Source organism: Egretta garzetta, unplaced genomic scaffold (genome assembly GCF_000687185.1).
Source record: "Egretta garzetta isolate BGI_Z169 unplaced genomic scaffold, ASM68718v1 scaffold161, whole genome shotgun sequence".
In the NCBI taxonomy this organism is placed as follows: Eukaryota; Metazoa; Chordata; class Aves; order Pelecaniformes; family Ardeidae; genus Egretta; species Egretta garzetta.
This window is the reverse complement of record NW_009258754.1, coordinates 1,378,483-1,387,551: the sequence shown is the minus strand read 5'-3', so window position 1 is coordinate 1,387,551 and position 9,069 is coordinate 1,378,483.

The following is a 9,069-nucleotide window of genomic DNA, read 5'->3' as shown; positions in this document are numbered from 1 at the left end:
CAGGCGTGCGCGAGGCAGGTTTCCAGACGCGCTCGCCGCAAAAAGCTCCAAGCGAAGCCAGTATAAAGTGCGACTCCACAGAATCTGTGTAAATTAAGACCTGGATGTCAGGCTTTTCTCAAGAGCCCAGCTTTGTGGGGTTTCCAACATCAATGAACAAATTTTTCAAAACGGTGCTGAGTTTTGTTTTTGACCTGGTCACTAGAATCACACATAAGTATTTTGAGAATAGCCGACAGCCAGTCCTTGGTACCAAGGGACAGGAGAGGGTGGGATATTCTCAAATACCTGTCCCTGGGTACCATGATTTTGGCATGTGCTCACTCACTGCTAAAGCAGGATGGAACATGTGGGCTGCAGAGCGACTCCCTGTCCTCCTCGCTTCCAGGGCAGGAAGCCAAGGCAGGTGGGATGAGGGGAAGCGCGGAAGGGGCGAGGTTGCCTTACTGGTCCTGCTCGGGGGAACCACGGGGCTGATGCTTGCTCAAGCTTTTGGAGCTAAATGCAGAGACTCTGCCTCCTGAGTGCTCAGGTCGCTACACATTTGTGTTCCTGTGCTGAGGAAGGTGCTGCTGCTCATTCCCTGCTACTATCTCATCTTCTTCCATTTTTTTCCTTCTGGTTCAGTGTTTCGCTTGAAAAATTCCTCTCTATATATGACTTTGTAGCTTGAAATTTTTTTTCCTGAGGCTGGGAGGAGGTAGGCAGGCAAAGAACAGGTAATACAACCGTCGTTGCTCTGGAAGTGATTTGAAAGGAATCATCACTTTGTGATCTTCAGCAAAAAGAAAAACAGACCCTGTGAAAAAATATTGCATATTCTCAAATTGGAAACTCGTTTATGTTATAGCAGGGTTTATTTTCAGTGCGTTCATCCTTTTGAGCCTCTCTCCCAGGCTCCGCTCTGATGTCCTGTACTCACCACGTTGCCTCTGCAGGATGCTTTCACCTTCATCATCTGCATCTTTCTGTTCCAGCACTGTGTGAAGTGAGTGGCTTGGCTAATGATTGACCAGTATCTTTGCCTTCTTTCTCTTTGTGCAAAGGTAGGTCAGTGGCAACTCCCTCTTTCTTTGCATACACGCTGTCCTTGGGGACAAGCAGAGGGAAGTGGGGTGTCTGGTGCATGTGCTGCCACAGGTCTGGCTGCGGTGCTGAGACGCCACCCCTCTGCTGCCTGCCCATATCCCTGATGGACGTCAGCACTCCCTTGGCTGAGCTGGTAGGACAAGACGCGTGCCCACATCTCAGCCTGGCATCTTACCTCAAGCCACCGCTGAAACTCAGGCTGGCAGCAACTGGCAGAGGCGCGAGGAAGAGGCGGGTGTGGGCAGGAGGGGCTCTGGCCGCCGCCAGGACTCGTGCGCATTCACCTGCGAGCAACATTTTGGGAGAGCATCGCTGCGATGCCACGCACAGGGGAGCCCAGCCAGCAAATTTTAAGCAAACCAGCTTCAGCCTGAGGCAGATGGCTGCAGGTTTAAGATAAACTTCTGTCCATCCTCAGGCATTGGGGCTAACAGCCGAAGCGTGCTGTGTGAGGTTAAAAATCTCTGGGCACTTTTAATCTCATGGCTCTTTTGCTTGCAAAATCTCATTTTTTAGAATACAAAAGACTCAGGCTCCTAATGTAAAAAAAGTATTGATGTGGTTGATATTTAATTATCTTTTTTTTTAATGATGATTCAGTCTTACTGCATTTACAAGTCATGTGGAATAAGAAAGGCTTTTAAAAATATGGAAGTTTACTATCCCATGCCTTGACTCTCAGCCAGCAGTAGACAGCCTCATCGCATATTCTGTCATTATTACCTCCATCAAACAAAGTTTTTTCAGCTGTGAACCAGAGAGAGAAAAGTCTGTAATTTGACCATGAAATCTGCTGAGGTGGAAAATCCTTGCTTAACTGTCCTATAATGCATGGGTGGAGGAAATGGGTGTTATGCTGTAGCTTGGTTACCAGTGGTGTTGTATGAAATGCTGTAGTCCCGGCTACGACTTACAAATCAAGATAACTGGTATTATTTACCCCTCCGGAACAGGAAGCATTGTTGGAAATCCTGAAATATTACATGCCATTAATTTCTGCAATTACCCATCTGAACACATTGCATTTGCGCTTCTTTGGGGAATAAGCAGGCCCTGTGTAAATGCATGTTGATGCCAAAGAACATTTTACCCAAGTAATGACTGTAAATTAATCCAATTAATTTGGACTCAAGTTGTAAGAAGTTGAAGTTCCCAGGAAGCCCTCTGCCTTTCCACCTTCTCCTGCCCATAGGGATGACTTGCTGTTCAAACTGGATGGCTTGCTTTGGCCTATTGGTATTCATTTTGACAGAAACATGTATTAGGATTTTGGTTGGATATGAAGATAGCAGCTAGTGGCTTGACTTCATTTTGGCTCATGTCTGGATGCGAGAAAGTCTTCCGTGGGACTGTTCTCTGAAACCTCGAAGTTTTTCACCTGAACACACAGAAGTGGGGCAGGGGGTCAAAGCTGACAATTTTCTCTTGAAATGCGGGGTGCAATACCTTCTTTAAACCTGCCTGTTTGTCCTGTCTAGCTTTTGCATCCACCTCCTACATCCTGACAGCAACCAGGGAGCAGTGTGAGAGGTTTCTGTTCCCGGTGCTGGTCAGTGTTTCCTCACTGCAAGCAAATCCACCGCTCTTGAAGAGATTGGTTTCCCCGCCGATGGGCCAGCCCGAGACATCAGCTGCCCCCCGGACGGTCACTGACAGCGCTAATCTGCATTACGTGGGATTAAGCAGGCACAGTCATTAACTAGCATAAGCGCTTTAGCAACTTCTGGCCTTTGAGTTGCAGTGTCCCCTGTGTATCACAGTGCAGAGCCTCTGTAAGGTGGGAAGCTGGGGAGAAGGAAATGAAGCTGAAATTTCAGCTGCAAGCAACAGAGAGAGGGAGAGAGAAAACACACACAGCCAAAGCCGAATAACCGTTGTCATTTTTGAGGAGACAAGGTATGCCCAAATATCTTACAGGTGTGTTGAAGAGGCACTATGGGCACTGGTATCCACAGCTCTCACCGAATCCAAACAACTGTGGCAGAAATGGCTGCCTTTCCAACCCCGTGTTTAGCGTTATCACCAGGTGAGAGGTGAAGTCCTAGCTAGGAATTTACTATTTCTGTTTTATAGTGTTTACTCATCACAGATCATACCTTTAAGTAATTCTTACTGTTATGCTTGGGAGATTAAGTTCAAATGCGCATCCCTGAGCTGAACTAAAACGCTCATGTAGAGGTGTCAATGAATTCCCTCAGCCGCTGTCCTCAGGTTCTGGACTCTGCTCAGTGACCAAGCATCTTGTAGCCTTTAAGGCATCCACCCAGAGAAGCACTACAGAAGTAAGTCCAAAGCAACATGTATTTTCAGTGGTGTATGGCAACTCTTAAATATATCTGACGCAGCTAGTTCAGATCTGCTTTGAATCAGTCAAACAGCAGGAAAGGCTGAAATGCATTTGACTGTAGCATTTTCTCTTTCTTTGAAAACATGCGGTGCCAGAGGAAAGGTCTTGAAGTCAGCAGGAACACTTCAGAAAATTTCACACACCCCCCAGCAGACAGTATGTTATCCTCGGTCTTATGTGTGAAGCTTGTTTCAGTTTTACGAGGCAAAAGTTAGGAGTCATCAGCAGGTCATCTGAAGTTTGTAAGGCTCAAGGAAAAGAGCTGATCCAGTCTGCCTTGTAGACCATGTGGGTTTCTTGTTTGTTTGACTTTCAGACTCAGGGTCCTCTTGCAAGCCTCGCAGGAATGTGTTCTCAAGACCTTTTTGCCTTTCAGGAAATGTTGTCTTTGGAGACTGGACATTTTGGAGCAAAGCACTTGAAGTTTTCTCATCACCCAGATAGTCCTGTACCACTCCAGATGTAGGGACCATTGAGAAAACACGTACTGCTGAAGTAAACAGAAACTGTAGGTATGATGGACTTCAGCACTATGCCACAAACTCTATGGGAATGAAGCACTGGAGAGAGTACTGATTCAGTCTTAAAAACTCATAGTAACTTTGGGTGAAGTTACTTGTGCCAATGGGTAATCAGCTCAAGAGGATTCCACTTACAGGCACTGATGGTGCAACAAAGTCCCCCATGAGCTTAAAACCAAATTCACATGGGAAAATTGATCTGCTGGCTTCTCAGAGCTTTTAACCACATAAAAGTATGTCCGATCCAGTAGTCTGAATGTGGTCCAGAAGTCAGGACAGGGAGTCGGCAAACAGGGAATGGGTTCACAAAGGGCTGACCATTTTCTGATAAACAAATCAGAGTTTATTAATTACTTGCCTTGGGATTTGGGCCGGGCCCTTGTCCCCTGTGCCTCGGTTTACCTCTTTGTCCACAGCATCATTACTGCTTCCCAGGTGCCTACTGCTGCAAACTGCTAGAAGTGTAGCTAGATACCAAAGCCTGCCAGCACTCACTGGCAGGTACGGCTGCTCCCTGGGACCCCCCCTTCTAATAACCAATCTGTACAAACACTGGTGTAACACCTAGAAGAGAATAAGGTATTTTAGTGGCCTGATCCCGGCGAATGCTAATTTTCCTTGTCTCCCAAAATCCAGAGCTGAAAACCTGACCCTCACTGCAAGGTGAGTAGCCCTGCCAAGAGTATCTTGAGAAGCTCATCTCCCTCTGAAGAAAACCACTAGTGGGTGTGAAAAGCTCTGATTCTTATCTCAGTCTGCGTGTGCTGTCAGTGCTGGTAAAACTAGTAAGTGAGATTGTCGCCAACTTGGGTCTTCTTTTTTAAACATTGAAGTTTACCTTCACAGAAAAGACAGTTCCTGGATTCTTCCTTCAGTCAATAATTTTTGTTTTAAAAGCTGCTATAAACTCCATGACTGATCTTTTCTATAAGAGATGGGAAAATGAAACAGACATGTTATTTATAGTGAAACCATTAGTGAAAAAACAAAGTAGGTAAGAAAATGATCCACACATGAAAGGACAAAACCAAAAGTATGACTGTAACATCATAAAATGACTTTGAAGGTCAACTCATTTATTTGCAAACTGGAATCCTAAACCCCATGCCTTGGTTCTACAAGAATCTCTTCACCTGCTTTTGTATGACGACAGCCTGGCACTCTAAACTCTCAGGGAAAAAGGTTACTGGTTTGGATACCTGCCTGGAAATCCCCCAGTTTCAAAAGTGTTTATTACACTATTTGTCTGCAGTCCTTCACGGCGGCAGCTGGACATTAATGTTGACATGCTTAATATTTATATGGCATTACTACCAATTTTGCTAACAGTGTATATGATGTATCCTTTTCAGTATTGGAAGGATATTCTGCTAATGTTGCCTGACTATATTGCTATGTTTTCCGTGTAGGATTTTGCAGTGCAAGATGGTAAGAGCTAGAAAAAATAGGGAAGAGCATGAGATTGGGTCTTTCCATGTGAAATTGCTAATCATAGAATAGAATCATAGAATCACTTTGGTTGGAAAAGACCTTTGAGATCATCGAGTCCAACCTTTAACCTAAGCCTGCCATCCCACCACTAAACCATGTCCCTGAGCACCTCATCTATCCTTCTTTTAAATACCTCCAGGGATGAGGACTCTACCACCTCCCTGGGCAGCCCATTCCAGAGCCTGACAACCCTTTCAGTGAAGAAGTTTTTCCTAATGTCTAGCCTAAATCACATGCCATTGCACTTTTTGCACATTTGCATCAAAAAAATCTGATTCAGCTTCCAGTGAAGGTTCGTATTGCAGGACCCCTGTGACACCTTCTGATATAAATGCAACTTCTTTGCTCAACGCAAAGTGGTGTTTGTAAAAAGGCATAATCTCAGCTGTGTGCTGAGATTTAGGATGCTCTCAAAGGCGAGGCTGTTGGGTACGGTGTTTTCAGCTTCATTCACAATTCCTGTTGAGCTTGATGCCCCTCCCAACCCCATCTGCACAATGGGAGGGCTGCTCAGCCTCATGCTGGTTGAGAAGCAGCCCAGCACAGCCTCCCCAGCTTGGCCTATCTAGGAAGGCATCTCGGTTGCTCTTGCCACGGTGGTGTCCCACAGGAGTCACCTGCTGCTCGCAGGCAACGGGTGGAGTGAGAACGGGGCTGGAGCGGGCACTGACAGCAATGGGCAGTGGTCTCAGCGGGTTGCAGAGACTTGATTGGCTTTACCTAATCTGTGAGAACGCAAAGCCAGCTGTCATCGGGGAGTGCAGAGGGACAGCTGGGTTTTAATCGCTTGCATTAAAAAATACATGAAAATGAATTGGAGTGTAAGGTACAACCGTCCCCAGCCATGGTTCCTGGGCTCCACCGCGGCTGCCTGCCAACTCGTTCCCTCTCCAGCCCTGACTGCGGAGGGGGATTTCATTCCTCCTCCGTTTTAAGCTGTAGCCTCGTGAAAACTGCACTCTTGGCCTCTGCCCAGGGTTGTAGCCCGGTTGCTGAACTTACTAAAAAACCGCCATCTGACCCTCTCTATCGTTTAATCTTTTCTCCGATCACGAATGGTACAGAGGTACATTTTTAATGCACCAGGACTGACCTTTGATGTAACGCCAGCGCTGCTCTCATTTTTCATTATTACTTGGGAGAACTTTCAATTACATTTTCAACGGAAAAATAGCTTTCGGTTGTGTGTTCACTGGCAATACATTTTAACTTACCGGTTATTGAATTAAGTGGTACGGTTGGAAGAGCAGGCTGAGCTTAGGTAAAACATGATTTCTCTACAGCACAGTTAGCTAGATCTCCTATTTTAATAACTTATAAACATTTGATGTAAAAAGAATTGGAACATAATGTCCAGGTCCTGTTAATGATTGAAAAGGGCTTTGCAGCCACCCCTAACTTTTGGTTAGGGGCTTGAAGCAAAGGAGTTACCATGGATGGGAGTAAAAAGTTAACTTAGGAGTAAATAAGCAGTTCCACATACATGTACATCTAGCTATGCGTGTGTGTGCATGTATGTAATAAAATAATAGAACTTTCTGTAGCTAATTTCCATTCCTAATACCTCTTAGAGATTTTGAGTGATGGCTTTGCTTTTCATGAGCTTTCTCAGTTCTCTGATGAAGCACCTGAAGTGAACTCACTGGTGTACAATGCGATCTGAGGGCTGCTGGTGCTCTGCGGTATCCCGGATCGAGCTGAGCAATACTGAAGGGAATGGTTTTGTGTTCTAAATGTGAATTAGTTCCATCAGCACTCTCATCATCAGTCCTAAGCTTGTCCCACCTTTTGATATGAAGTGCATAGCTGGATTCTTAAAAGTATTGCGCTTAGTACAGCAATATTGATGAAATTAAGGGAAATCTTTCAAAATGTATACGTACACAAAAATCACCTGGATTTCTGTTCTGGTTGGATTCTTCAAAAGTTTCCTGATTCATAATCAATTTCAAGCAAATTTTTGCAACTAAAGAAATAGGCACAAAGAACTAGGAGGGAGTCTGGACAGGAGTTTTCTGGTTTTAAGTCTGAAGAGTGCAAATCTGGAACCTGGCTTCACGGCCGAAGCCCATGTGTAGTTGAATGCAGGGACCCAATGCTGTGATTTCAGCTGCTTTCAGATCATTCCCCTCCAATAAAAGCAAAGTGAAGGAGGACTGAACAAATTAATTCAGCGAGGCTAAATTGCGGCCTTAATTACGCGCCATGTAAGGTAATGAGAGTCTCGGGCCGTGACGGCAGGTTGCTGGTATTCTCGCTGCTCACCTGTTGCTCATGCCTCTCCCCCAGGGAGGAAGCCCCATTTGGTTTATTTCCTAAACTGAATCATTTCAGAAATCTGGCCAAGAAGACGGACATACCCAGAGTGGGCTGAGGGGTTCAGCACGGCTGAGGGCACAGCGGCTGAGAAGGGGGCTCCAGGTGAGCACCCCTTGCTGGAGGAGATGCTCGGTGGAGCTGCAGCCTGAGACACATGCCGGTAAAGCTGCAAGGAAGCTGAGGAGCAATATCATGGATGTCAATAAGACGTGAGTGTCGCCCCTGGATCTGGACCCGCCTGAACTCCACAGGTATGTGGATACAGAGGGAAGCCTTCACCAAACTGGTGTTAATAGAAATGCTCTGGTTTGTGGGGGAGGGGGATTTACCCACGCTTTCTTTAATTCAGCAGTAAGAAAAGGAAGGCCTAGCTTCACTCTTTGGAGCTGGCCGTCACCATCTGGTGGTGTCAGGTTGGATGGGGCTCTGAGCAACCTGATCTGGCTGGAGCTGTCCCTGCTCGTTGCAGGGGGGTTGGACTAGATGACCTCCAAAGGTCCCTTCCAACCCAAACTATTGTACGATCTCCAACATAAATGTCGGTTGGGGGCCCTTGTTGGTGCTTTGCCATTCAGCTCAGCAAGAGGTTTCCTGAGCTGGGCCTGGCAAAAATAAAGATGTTGGGGTTTGGTTGTTAGCAAATACAATTTGTCTTCTTGTTTTGGTACATAAATCTTTTTATTTAATGGGCAGTAATACTGTATAGGTGACCTAGTGAAGGATTAACACCCCCTTACCCCCCAGACCGCAGATGCGTTAAGAGGACTTTTGGTGTATTCCGTTTTCCTTATTGCAAGCCTCTTCATGTTTCTAAGACCTTGTCTGCAATGAGCTTTTAGCCTCTGCTTGGATTATAGCAGCATACCTGATGCAAACCGCTGCTGCAGGTACGCTGCCACTAAATACACGATGGCTGGAGCAGCAAATACCCACTGAGAATGCAGGGTATGGACAGCAAGGAGGGAAATGAGCATGCCTGGGGCAGGCTGTGAAGTGTAAAGAGCCTGGTGATAGTTTTTGTTGGCGTGTTTGTTTATTTTTGCTCAGAAGACGAGCTAGAGAGGAGGCAAATAGCTACCACTAGAAAGCAAGGTGGTGCTGGGCAGGTGGGACAAGAAATGGTGCAGAGTCACCTACCCTCCTGCAGGCAAGGATGTCAGCAATTAGCACGCAGAGTGGTGTCTGAAATGAGGCTGCTGTGCCTCCGTGGCTGGTATCCAGCTATGCAGACAGGCGCACAGGGCACGTCAGCCTCCCAGGTATTCACCCACACACCTGCGGCCAGGCTGGGAATTCTTCAGT